The following is a 14420-nucleotide window of genomic DNA, read 5'->3' on the forward strand; positions in this document are numbered from 1 at the left end:
TTTCTCCTCTTGATGATAACAATTCTCAAACTCGGCCACTACCTACACATCGCGGCATAACTCGATCTCTCTATACACCATTCATTTTCATCCCTCTATAACGACCATCCATCACATACCAACACAATCCTAACCATCTCTCTCCATAAATCCTTACACATCCCAATTTTCCACTATTCGCATCCCTCATCTCAACCTTTTCATTCTCACGTTCCTTACACTTACATCACCCCTTGCCCATATACACTTACCTTACATTACTCAAACTCGCAATTATATCACTCACCATGTCTCACAAAACATGCTCCATGCCTCAATAACCTCATCAATCCACCTTTTCTTTTTCCACTATCCATCACAACCACATATAACTCATGTCCTCCCCACCAAACTTATACCCATCATAAGGTGCTACTCCTTACATCACAAGGCTGGTACCTTACGCATCAGGACCAACACATATGTAAAACAATGCATAAAGAAGCAAAAGAACATCTTTGAAATAATTATGACATGCATGGAGGTAAAAAAAGATAAGCATAAGACCAATACAAGGGTCACTAGATCGAGTACAGCCTACTCGATCGAGTAGGTGAAGATCAGAAGCACGTACAATAAAATACCACTCGATCGAGTAAGGGGTACTCGATCGAGTATCAAGAGGTGCACTCGATCGAGTAAGGGCTACTCGGTCGAGTATCATACGCAGTTCTCAGCACTGTCCATTTTTCGTAAAACGGTCATATCTCACTCGTTTCTTGGTCATTTTGGGCGTGTAACCTGTCGTTAGAATTGTAAGAAAACAAGCTATCACCTCCAAGTAGAATCACATTAATATCATATATGAATTTCAAGTTATAACAGTTTAAAAACAACTTCTTTATAATCGGACAACATAACTACTTGATTTTTCCTTCCAAACAACTTAAACATCAATAAAGTAAACAAAAGCGACTTAATACTTGTAAAACAGTATCCCTAACCACAAGTTACTATCTACAAAAGCCAAACACTAACACCCATCATGCTCATACAATAACATAATATACAACAACAAATCCCATATTCACATGTTACTAACATAATGTAACACCCCCATTTATCCAAGAGCCTTTAGCTAGGCATCCTAAGTAAATAAGAGCGTTACCATATCGGTTTTCCGAGGCAGTGAATAACAAAGTCCAACTCACCAAAGTACTTTAAATTAAAACTTAGCGATTACATGTATATTACAGCTTAACCAACTAAAACTTAATATAAAATAAGATACAACTCGCAACGGAAATAAATAAAGTGATTAAATAATATATGTGGTCTAGACTTCTAGGTAGACTGGCCAAGTCCTCACGCATTCCCATAAGCTCCCAAGTTAGCTAATCTTTAGTACCTGCCAAATCTGCTCCCCATTATGGTTCATCACAGGTGTTCACGAATACATTGTCAACCACGAGGTTGAGTAGGAATAACTAACAACAGTAGATGACAATAACAATATGAATATGCATGATATGACTTAATAAACCATTCAGCCGAGTTCATCACTCGCAACACTATTCATCCCGCCAATCCCTGGCCGGGGCAGCCTCAACCCGAAGGTGAGAAAACACACTACATTACTATAAAGTAATGCCTCCTCAACATACAGTTGATAAATATCCACCAGACGGTCTGCAGAACCAGCCTGTGGCTTGCCTCGAGAATTCACGATTATAATCTTCTGCCAGAATAAATCTGATAATCACTATACATTACTATAAGTAATGTCTGCCAGAATAAATATGATAACTAATGCCAATGCCATTCTTATATGAATGCAACGAATAATACTAATAATCAGCCGGATATAATCCACAATACTCAACCACAACAATATAACAAGTATACTTCCAGCCACAATACTCATGTGAAATACAACAATAACAGCCAGTTGAGTAGTTATCCTACCTGATCAACAAATTCCAATAACGCAATCCGAGTAAATATAAATCAAATTAACATAGCTTCTCACAACTCCGTCACCTATACAAGTAATTATTATAATAACTGTATTAATTATATACTTTATTCAAATAATTCCATTAATTATAAATTAATTAATTAATTATGTTAATTATAATCTCGTATAATATAATTCAAAAACCCGCTTCAATAAGCCAAAACCCGATTACCCATTAAAACCCGTGTTAACCCGTCTTTAAAAACCCGACTTAACAATAATTAAACCCAATTTAATAATCAAAATCATACACGCCTTACTCTTATGAAACACACCCACAAACCCCTCGCAAAACACCCTCAGCAGCCCCTCCTTGCTCATCCTCCACGGTGGACCTTCCCAGCCACGGTGACTTCCCCGAATAGCACCACCTTTACCCGACACACCCTCTACAACCACCACAACAACAGCCGGCAGCAGCACACGACCCATAACACACAACCACAAACCCACGACAACACACCCAACAACAACCCATAATCCAGACTCCTAACCACCACCCAACTACCACCTAGCCAGCCACCTCACTCACCCACTTCCACGGCACCATCAGCCCAGACCCACTCTCACGACACCTCCACCGTCCTTAACTCAACACAACAAACAACAGCACACAATATACGACAACACCACACAACCCATCCGTGTAAACAGCCCAAACCCGACTCACTAGCTATATGGTACCGCCACCCTAACTCAGCCCAACCACCACCATGGTCACCACTGACCCACGGTGGCACCAGAGGCGACACCAGACCACCACCCACCTCCAGCAAGCCTGCCCTAACACCCTACAACAAACCACGCACAATTATTCGAAAACTCGTCAATTATTCGAAAACACGGCAACCAACTACGCAAACCACCGCCCCTAATCATCCTAACACCATCAATAGCACCGCCCATCCACCACGAACCCAACCAACCCAAGTTCGAGTCAAATCAGCCACGACAAGGGGTATAAAACCGGTTCCATCATGTTTAAACAATAACCATGCCCTACCTCGTAATTCCGGCCAACCACCGCAAGAACCACCACCCTTGACCACCCACGACCACCCATAGTGGTCGACTCAACCCTAAAAAACCATCCTACCCCAACCCAGGTCCATCACGATTGCATATGGGTTCAATACAATATATAAAACGTGTAACACAACACCCACAACCACCATGTAAAAACCCCTGCAAACACCCTTCCCCCGTCGGTCAATGGCGGTCAACGAAGGGTACGGTCAGTCCCTGGTGGTCCACGGTCAAGGTCGTGGTCTTAGCTAGTCCTAAAGCGGTCTAATTAATGAGTTATAACAAAGCAAATTGTATACATGAGACGGTCTTAAAATATTACCTTGAGACGATAAAAGACGATAAATTCCATTGCTTTTCTCCTTCTTATTCCCCCTCTCTTTATTTTATGTGATATTATGTCTTTATGTGAAAATAAGCTTTCTTATTAGGTCATGCCATCTATTTATAGTGATAAGTTAGGTCTTATAGAGCGGTAATAGGAAACTATGACTTATTATATTATTATTATTATACAAATACAATTATTACAATTATTACTAAAATTCCCGAGTCAAACTCCTTTATCATGTGTAAGTCAACCCCTCGGTCAATATTACCCAACTCATCTATTATTTTATTATTAATTATTGTCTTATTTGCATTTACTATTATAAATTCCATTAATTAGTTATTCGAATTTGATGTGACTCATTTTAGAGCATATTTAGTCCCCGAATTAGCCTCGTTCCTATGCTTTTTAGTGCATAATTTGATCATTGACTATCTTTAGTCTTTCGTTTTGCATATTCTTCGAGGTTTTGATCCCTTGGTAGGAAAGGAGTAAGAACCTTGCATTTTCATGGCAAAATGGAGCTAAATTGATCGAATCTAATGACCAAGCATCAAAGGGAAGACAAGACTAGAAGGCCTATGTAAATAATGAAGTAAATGGGCAATGATGAAAAGATCCTTGCATCTCCAACAAGATCCTTGAGGATTGTTGGAGCAAGAAAAGAAGAAGATGTGACTGGCTGCTGATCCGGGCATCGCAGTGCACGGGACGAGCGTCCTGGCCTGCTACAATCCGAGCGTCCCGTGGCCAAGACGCTCGTCCTGGTCCCCCTCCAATCCGAGCGTCGCCCTCACCAATCCGCCCGGATTCCTCTCTAGTGCAGACCGCCCCTCAGCCAAGCCGCTCGGGACGAGCGTATTCCATGAAGACCACCAAAACGGATATGCGCATCTCCCTCGAGAGGAGCACTTCCTCAAATTTTCTTAAGGGTCTTAATCGTCATTTAAGGCCTTAGTAACCCTAATTTATGTACCTAATCCTTAGTATAAATACCCCATTGTACTAATTAGATTATCATGCTCTTTTTAGGTTATTCTAATCCAATTTTAATCTCATCTTAATTTTGAATCAACTCTTAATTAAGCTTTAATACAAATCTCATTTCCTTAATTTCTCTATTGTTCATCATTTATTTTGGGTAATTGAAGATTATTTGGGTATTATTGGGATATTGACAACCTTCCATCAATCATCAAGTACTTCTATTATTCTTTGCTTATTATTTTGGAATCATCTTTAGGTATAATTCTCTCTTAATCCTTGTTTTAGTTATTGTTAATCATTTCCATTCATTCATCATGTTTTGTCTTGTTAATATGATTGACAACCTTGTTAGCATGTTAAACTTGATAATGAGTGAGTAGTCTCTTAACTAGGGTTAATGGGTAATTAAGAGAAACCAACATGGGGGATGATTCATGCTTAATCTAATATGTTCACATAATTTATTTGTTTGCTTGTAGTGATCTCAACTTATGCACATGTTATGTTTGATGAAATGCGAGCCTATGAATCCTTGCATTTTTTACCCATCACTTACCTATTCAATGAGACTTGTAAGACATAAACCAACTCGAGTCTCATTAGACCATGCATATAGTTGAGTAGGGAGGATTAAGTCGACTTGTAGGTGTTTTAAAATCTAATCGATTCGGCTCCGGGACCCAAACCTTCCTAGGATTGTAAGATATAAACCAACTCGATCCTATCACAACAATAATTGCTTGCTTATAATTTGAGAATATGTTTGTATGATCAATTCCCATGTATCCCCTATGAACCCATGACACCCTAGTGCTTTTAATCATTTGTTTACATCTTAATCATCTTGCTTGCTTTCATTGCTTTATTTTTATTGTTGATTAGTTTAGTTGATCTCTTACCTCAACCCAAATTGTGACACCCTTAGACACAACCATTTGCAATCGAAAATCCTACATCAATACCCGTCCCTTGGGATCCGACCTTTACTTACCTCTTTACTAATAGTAGAGTAGTTTTTGAAGTTATAAATATTTTTTTGGTCTAGGTAACTTTTGACGACGAGTAACAAAACCGACGAACCAAAAATGGCGTCGTTGCCGGGGACGGTGTTAACTTGATTTGATTTTCTTTGATTGTTTTTAGTTGTGTCTTTCTCTGCCTTGGGGAAGTAAAACTCCTCAAGGTTTGTTCTAATTGTTTTCGAGTTGTTTGATATTTTGCATGTCTAGGAGATCACAAGGTAACTTATTACCCATTGATCTTGAAATTGAAAGAACTTTGACCAACAATAGAAGACTTGCTAGAAATACTTTGAGAGGTATTGGTGAGATTATGGATATTCAACCAAACAATATTGCGTTCATCAACCCTTTTGCAAGAGAAGGAGAGGAGAACCCGACACACAATCAACCATAAAATTAACCCACAATGCCTAAATTTTCATCACATTCCGTACCAACCGAGGAGAACCTATCAAATGGTACTCCCACACCACAACATTTGACCGGTAATTTCATTGCAAAATCCGCATTTATCCAAGTAGTCGAAAGAAGCCAATTTGGGGGGATGCCTAGTGAAGACCTTCATTCTCACATGGAGACTTTTTGTTACTATTGTGATGCGATTTCTCAAACCGGAGTTACTCAAGACCAAATTCGATGAGTCTTATTTCCTTTTTCTTTGATTGGTACCGCGAAACAATGGTTAAAGAGCCTTGATAAGGCTACTCTTGGAAGAAATTGGCACTTGCTTTCTACAAAAAAATTCTATCCTCCGGAAAAGACTAACATGCTAAGAGCCCAAATCACGGGATTCAAACAAAGGGACGAAGAATCTTTGTATGAAGCTTGGGAGTGATTCAAAGGAACTTGCCACTCATGTCCTCATCAAGGATTTAGCGAGTGGTTCTTGGTAAAACAATTTTGGAATGGTCTATATGAAGACTCCCGAAACATTCTGAATATGGGATCAAATGGTATGTTTACCGAAGTTGATGATAATCAAACATGGAACAATATTGAGGAAATGGCCGTCCATAACTCACAATATAGTAGACCTCGGAAGGCTACTAGAGGAGGAAAGCATGAAGTGGACTCTATTACTCAATTGGGTGCTCAACTTAGTGCTCATATTGATACCATCAACTTGAAGTTTGAGAAGGCTATGGCTAAACTTGAAGAAGCCTCCAAATCACCTAAGCAACATGTTAATGCCATGGTGGCATCTTCATCAATTCCAAGTGGAGTATGTGAGAGTTGTGAAACTTTGGGACATGACCAAAGTGAATGTAGGGGAACAAGTGAACAAGTGAATGCTTTCCAAGCATACAAGAGTGGCACCCCTTATTCCAACTATTACAATGAAAACACCAAATTCCATCCCAACCTCTCATACAAAAGCCAAAATGTTCAAAACCCTCAACCAACATACACCCCACCTCCAATGAGAAACCAAGCTCAAAGACCCTTTTACAACCAAAACTAAGGTTACCAAAATTAAACTCCATACAATCAAACAAATGACCAAGGTTTTGATGTTCAAAAAGCGGTCCTCCAAATGCAAAAGAACCAACAAGAGTTTTCACTCAAATGCAAAAGGATAGCCAAGCAAAAGACATCACCATTAACAACATACTAGCTCACACAAAGATGTTGGAGACCCAAATGTCTCAATTAGCATCTTCAAGTTCACAAAGACAAAAGGGGCAATTACCACCTCAAAGTAATCCCCCAAGACAATAATCGGTGAGTGCCATTCATTTGAGGAGTGGTACAAGGTATGAAGGGCTGAAGAGGCCCGTTGATGAAGATGTTGTGAATGCTAGTGACAAGAAAAGAGTTGTTGAAAACTTTAAAGAAGAATAACTCACCATTCAAGAAGTTTCAAAGGAGAATGAAGAGAAGGCTAAAGAGAAGGAGCCTATTGTGATTAGACTTCCTTTTCCAAGTCGTCAAGCTAAGCCTAAGTTTGATGACCAACTTGGAAAATTCATGGAAATTGTGAAAAACTTGGAAGTCTTAATTCCATTTACGGAATTAATCAATCATGTTCCGGCCTATGAAAAGTATATGAAAGATATTCTTACGAAGAAGAAATCCATCCGGAAGCTTGAGACTATTGCTTTCACTAAGGTGAGTAGTGCCATCCTACAAGGAAGTTCACCTCCAAAACTAAAGGATCCGGGAAGTTTCTCCATTCCATGTACCATTGGCGACACCACGATCAACAAAACTTTATGTGACCTTGGGGCAAGTGTTAGTGTCATGCCATATTCGGTAAGCAAGAGGCTAGGAATGGGAGAACTCAAGTGCACCAATATCACGCTTCAAATGGCGGATAGATCAACAAAGACACCTTTAGGGGTATGGGAAGATGTGTCCGTAAGAATTGGCAAATTCTTCATCCCGGTGGATTTCGTTATTGTTGACATGGAAGAAGACTCCAACATTCCTATCATTCTAGGAAGACCTTTCTTGCACACCGCGGGAGCGGTGATCGATGTAAAACAAGGAGAGCTCACCATTGAAGTGGGAGATGAAACCATCACTTTCAATCTTGACAAGACAATGAGAGCTCCACGATTACATGAGCCATGTTTTATGGATGATCACTATAGCCGGGAAGATGATAGGAAGAAGTTGGAATTTCAATGGAAGAAGAAAGTGGATGATGCTCCATCTAAAGAGCAAGTAAATTGCAATCAAGAGAGCTTGAAAAGCTCACTAATGACAAGTGAATAAGAAGGCCTCATTGGCCAAGACAAGAAACAAGGAGAGTTGTCTTCATCAACTCATGACATTTTTAGGGATCGAGTAGACGAAGTATGCGGTCTTTGGGATGATGAGTTTGAAGTGATATTCAATCCCTATATCGTTAATGCTATGAGCCAAGACCACCATGAAGAACAACAAGTGCAAAGACCTATTGAAGATCTTTATCATGACAATGAACAAGCTTTCGACTAATTCTTCAAGGTGTTGAGTAACATCAACAACACCTTGAACATGCCCCCTTGACATCTCATTATTGGATGAGAGTTTGGTGGAGTCCTCCCTAAACCACCACTTGTAAATATTCTAACTCCCTAACTTGCATTTTAATTATTGTATTGAATTTTTGTCAATTTTGGATTTACATTTCTATACCTTGATCAAGATTTTCATCATTTTTGAGAGAAGTGAGGGAGGGACTCAATTGTTTATTGATGTGTAGTGTTTTGCCTTAGTGTGGGGATAACAATTGCCTAGGCTATCAAAGCCTTTGTAGTGCCCCCACAATGAAGACCACAAGAAATGAAGAATGAATGACACGGGTTACGAAGCACCCACGGATGGACCTGAATCCGTGTGGCAAAGGGACAATCCGAGAGACCCGACCAGAATCCGCTCGTCCTGAAGAAAACCCGAGCGTCCAGGGACAAAGACGCTCGTCTTGAGAAGCTGGGAAAAATAACTTTTGGGTCTGACTGAGAATCCGAGCGTCCCACAAAAGAATCCGCTCGTCTCAGCCAGGACGGTCGTCCTAGAGGAAATTCGCTCGTCTTTTCACTGGCAAATTTTGGGATTTCTCCGAAAGGAATCCGAGCGTCTCCAACTTAGGACGCTCGTCCCATTACACAAAGACGCTCGTCTTGCTGATAAGACGCTCGTCCTAGAGCGACTTTTTTCTGAAGCCATCTGCAACACAATACGCTCGTCCCGACGCCAGGCCGCTCGTCCCCCCCTCCCCCCCCCTCTGATTTTCAAATCCAACGGGTTTTAAAACCCAACTTTCTCAATTCTTTTCATTCATTCAAACATAAACACTACCCCAAACCCTCAAAACCCTCATTCTCTCCATCAACCAACATCAAATTTCTCAACCAAAATCACCCAAATCAAATCCAAACTTCCCCAAAACAAAATTAAATCACTCCTTTACCCACAATAAGTGATTAAAACATCAACATCTTCAAAGTTTGAGTCGAGTTTTGGGATACAAGGCAACATTCAACTATCCTAAATCGATTTGGGTCTTATTGAAATTTTAAGAAATCAAGCCTACCTTTGGTGTAACTACATAAAGGAGCATGGCAAGAACAAAAGGTGGAATTAAGGCACCCCAAAAGAAGAACCTTTCTAAGAGACAACTAGCTCTTCAAGCTATTCAAGCATCAAAGGCATTGGTAGTTCAAAATGCAAGGTTGGAAATTCAAGAGTCTAATCCTCCTATGGAAGCTACTACTTCTACTACTCCGGTTGTTGAACAACTAGATGATTATCCGGAGGTAATTTTCACTTCCGACTCTCATAGGAAGAAATTTATTTCCTTTGCTAAGAAAATTATCTTGCTCACCAAGTTCATTTGTCAAGAGACTTTGTCAAAATTGGGCGTCCTAGAACAAACAAAGACCTTTTTCGAGTCCATGGGATTGAGTACATTGTTTAATATGCAAGAGTTGACTTACTCATCCCTCACCTTAGAGTTCTTAAGCTCTTTGAAAGTTACCAAGGTGGAGGCTCTAAGAAATATTGAATTCCGGCTCGAGAATGTTGATAGAAAATTGTCTTTTGAAGAGTTTGGTAAAGTCTTTGGCCTTAGCAATGACCCGACCTACACAAAGAAACCTACCAAGTATGATCCCGCTCCCTTATGGAAGGCTATTACCGGTAGAGAGTTTACATCTTATCATGATTGTCGTGCTCTTTTTGTCCATCATCCGGGCATAAGAGTATGGCACAAGGTTGTTGGGCATACTTTGATTGCTAGGAAGGGAATGAACCATTTCACCGAACTTGACTTTATTCTTCTCGAGTCGACCTTGAACATTGGAAGAGAGTTCACCAAAAAGTACAACATTCTTCAACTTTTGATTGAGAGGTGGCTCAATGTTGATTGTGGCAAAGAAGGCACAGCCTTTATTATTAATGGAGGGTTGGTAACTTATTTGGCAAAACACTTCAACCGGAACTTCAACAAGGATAACATCTATAAACCAGTTAAGGGAGGTCATATCATTGATCTAGCCACCATGGTTCGAAAATTCAAATGGGTCACGAATGATACTCTTGATGACAAATTTGGGTGGTTAACAAAAGATGCTAAATCCTTCACATTGCGAAGCATGATTTGCCGATTGAATGTTCATAGGCCAAACTACCTTCTCCCACTCTCCGAGTAAGCCGAGTTTATTATACAACACCAAGGGGAAGACATTGCCGAGCCTTCCTCCTCCATTATCACCCCACCTTACCTATTCACCTACCATGAATTTCAACCCGAAAATGTTAAGGCGGGGAATGACTACTTGACTCTCTTGATGAAAGAAATGCACAAGCAAGCTTATGAGGATAGAGTCAATGCTTATAAAGCACAATATCCGCCTCTCCCACATCTTGCGAGGCAAGGACTTCTTGACCCATCTTGTCCTTTGCCTAGTTGGGCGGATAAGGAAACCTTCTTCCCAAGTGCTTCTAGAGGTGGTAACTTGGGCGAAGAGGAGATGGTTGTTGTTGAGAGTGGTGCACAAGAAGATGAAGAGAATGAAGAAGAAGAAGAAGAAGAGGGTAGTGAGGAAGAAGAGGGAAATTCAAGTACAAGTGATGATAACTCCGGCTCTATGGAGGTTGATGATGATGATTCAAGTGAAGTTAGTGATGATGATGGAGACGATAGTGATGACGCCATGGGCGAAGATTGAGGTTTGTCTATTTCTCTTGTTTTTCATATAATTTTTATCTTGATCATAATTTGGAGTCCTAGCATCATCTAGAGGACTCACACCTCGGTTATATTGAGGTGTTTCTTTTATTGTTCCCACATTCAAAATCCAAAATGACAAATGTAGTTTCATGCATAACATCTTTATGCATGAACCCCCCCCCCCCCCCCCCCAATTTTTGACATTAAAAATAGTGTCTATTTTGGTTTGGGAAGTTTATGCATATGCATTGGGAGCTAATCTAAATTATGCTCTCCAACATAACAAAAAAACCATGCATCATATAGCATAGCTTAGTTTGCATTCACTCTTGTTTATATGTCATATAATTTGCTTTTAACTTAGAAATCATGCATTTTCATATAGATTGCATAATTTCCTATCGTATTGGCCATTGAGGACAATGCCCATACTAGTGTGGGAATGGGAAATTCTAACTTGACTTTTTAAACAAAAAAAAAAAAAATTGAAAAATTTCGAAAAATGCATAAAAACTTGAAAAATTGAAAAATCCAAAAACATGTTCATTTCCTTTGTAGTGTAGCCTTGTATATATTGTGTTTGTTCATCCTTTTCACATTGATCGACTACGCCACATCCGAGACATGAGGATATAGAAGACCACATGGTATGATCTTTCCAATCTCCTTTTTCCTCTTTATGTTAATGACTATGTGGATTTATTTTGATTGACGCGGTATAAACAATGTGATTATAGGATTGCATTTATATTATTTGGCATAGTAGTTGGTAGAAGTATATGCATTAGGATGTATAAATGTTAGTTGCATCATGGCATGTAGTTGCATGGTTAGAAAATTTTGTGAAACCATCTATTTGGGAAGCTTGACAAGTGTATATAAGGTCCTTGTAGATACTTTTTCTTTTTAAGACTTTGCTTGTTAGAATGCTTGTAAAACACCCTAGGATGTGTCATGCTAGTATCCTTTGACCCATGGATTAAGGCCTAGTCAAAAGTACCTTGTGGTGTGATAACTCCTTGGCTACCGTTTATTCCAAGGTGACCCTTGAAACCATGCAACCATCATCCATGTTCTACCACATTTTGTCATCAAAGGGAATGGGCACAAAAATTGTTTAAATTTGAGTTCAAGAATTGAAATGAAAAGAAAAGAAAAAAAAAAGTTTGCAATTGCATCAAATGAAAAGAGGAGCAAAAATAGACTCCTATGCTTCAAAATAAGCACCCTCACTACAAATGGGGTAGCTTTAAAAATGTTCAAAAGATATGCAAAAGTTGAAAGTTGTCAAGTATTGAAAATGCCAAACATCAAAAGAAATGGCAAAGAAATGTTCTCAAAATGTCAAATGCCACAAGAAATTGGGGGGGAAAAACAACAACAAAAGCAAATTCTCATATGAAACTCAAATACTATCAATACCTTTTGCATCGAATCCACTTTTGTGCATGGTAGAGAGGGGACGACCCTTCTTCTTGCCTAGGCAAAAAGGGGAATTCCGCGATCCTCCAGTGTTTCTAACGCCATAGGGAGTCTACTCTTGACGAAAGCATTTAACGATTGAGGACTAAGGTACCCTAGTTTGACACAACTTGGAGGTGATTTATTGGTATCCTTCAAGGCTTAGTAGTTTGAAGAAACCGTATCTATGATGGAATGTGTACCCTTAGATCGTTTCCCTTATAAATAATTTCCGCCACTTAGATGAGGAAAGTGGCTATTCATTTTTGTAGATGCATCCATTACTTGTTTTGTGTGCTTTAATGCTTGGATGTATCGCCATTTTGGCAAGCCCCACCTTGCCTTGCAAGAAGGCATCCTATCTCATGGTTGTCTTGTTTTGAGTCGAAGGGGCGGAGTGAGACCCGCTAATTGTCTCACATCAGCTATATTAGTAGGTTAGTTTAAATAAAGGTCCTAATTTTTGTCTCCTCTTTACTCGGGACGAGCAAAGGTTCGGTTTGGGGATATTTGATGTGACTCATTTTAAAGCATATTTAGTCCCCGAATTAGCCTCGTTCCTATGCTTTTTAGTGCATAATTGAGTCATTTACTATCTTTAGTCTTTCGTTTTTCATATTCTTTGAGGTTTTGATCCCTTGGTAGGAAAGAAGTAAGAAGCTTGCATTTTCATGGCAAAATGGAGCTAAATTGATCGAATCTAATGACCAAGCATCAAAGGGAAGACAAGACTAGAAGGCCTATGTAAATAATGAAGTAAATGGGCAATGATTAAAAGATCCTTGCATATCCAACAAGATCCTTGAGGATTGTTGGAGAAAGAAAAGAAGAAGATGTGACTGGCTGCTGATCCGGGCGTCGTAGTGCACGAGACGAGCGTCCTGGCCTGCTACAATCCGAGCGTCCTGTGGCCAAGACGCTCGTCCTGGTCCCTCCCAATCCAAGCGTCGGACTCACCAATCCGCTCGGATTCCTCTACAGTGCAGACCGTCCCTCAGCCAAGCCGCTCGGGACGAGCGTATTCCATGAAGACCACCAAAACGGATATGCGCATCTCCCTCGAGAGGAGCACTTCCTCAACTTTTCTTAAGAGTCTTAATTGTCATTTAAGCCCTTAGTAACCCTAATTTATGTACCTAATCCTTAGTATAAATACTCCATTGTACTAATTAGATTATCATGCTCTTTTTAGGTTATTCTAATCCAATTTTATTCTCATCTTAATCTTGTAATCAACTCTTAATTAAGCTTTAATACAAATCTCATTTCCTTAATTTCTCTATTGTTCATCATTTATTTTGGGTAATTGAAGATTATTTGGGTATTATTGGGAGATTGACAACCTTCCATCAATCATCAAGTACTTCTATTATTCTTTGCTTATTATTTTGGAATCATCTTTAGGTATAATTCTCTCTTAATCCTTGTTTTAATTATTGTTAATAATTTCCATTCATTCATCATGTTTTGCCTTGTTAATATGATTGACAACCTTGTTAGCATGTTAAACTTGATAATGAGTGAGTAGTCTCTTAACTAGGGTTAATGGGTAATTAAAGGAAACCAATATGGGGGATGATTCATGCTTAATCTAATATGTTCACATAATTTATTTGCTTGCTTGTTGTGATCTCAACTTATGCACATGATATGTTTGATGAAATGCGAGCCTATGAATCCTTGCATTTTTTTCCCATCACTTACCTATTCAATGAGACTTGTAAGACATAAACCAACTCGAGTCTCATTAGACCATGCATATAGTCGAGTAGGGAGGATTAAGTCGACTTGTAGGTGTTGTACAATCTAATCGATTCGGCTCCGGGACCCAAACCTTCCTAGGATTGTAAGATATAAACCAACTCGATCCTATCACAACAATAATTGCTTGCTTATAATTTGAGAATATGTTTGTATGATCAATTCCCATGTATCCCC

At 39.4% G+C, this 14420-nt stretch overlaps 1 non-coding gene across 1 annotated transcript; it reads right to left on the reverse strand.

Annotated features, from left to right (window-relative positions):
* Window positions 1–6128: 6128 nt before the first annotated feature.
* On the reverse strand, window positions 6129–6235 carry LOC141624805 (small nucleolar RNA R71). Its single transcript, XR_012534609.1, has one exon. It is a non-coding gene; the product is annotated as a small nucleolar RNA R71 (small nucleolar RNA).
* Window positions 6236–14420: the final 8185 nt, after the last annotated feature.

The sequence above is a fragment of the Silene latifolia genome, chromosome X, assembly GCF_048544455.1.
Source record: "Silene latifolia isolate original U9 population chromosome X, ASM4854445v1, whole genome shotgun sequence".
In the NCBI taxonomy this organism is placed as follows: Eukaryota; Viridiplantae; Streptophyta; class Magnoliopsida; order Caryophyllales; family Caryophyllaceae; genus Silene; species Silene latifolia.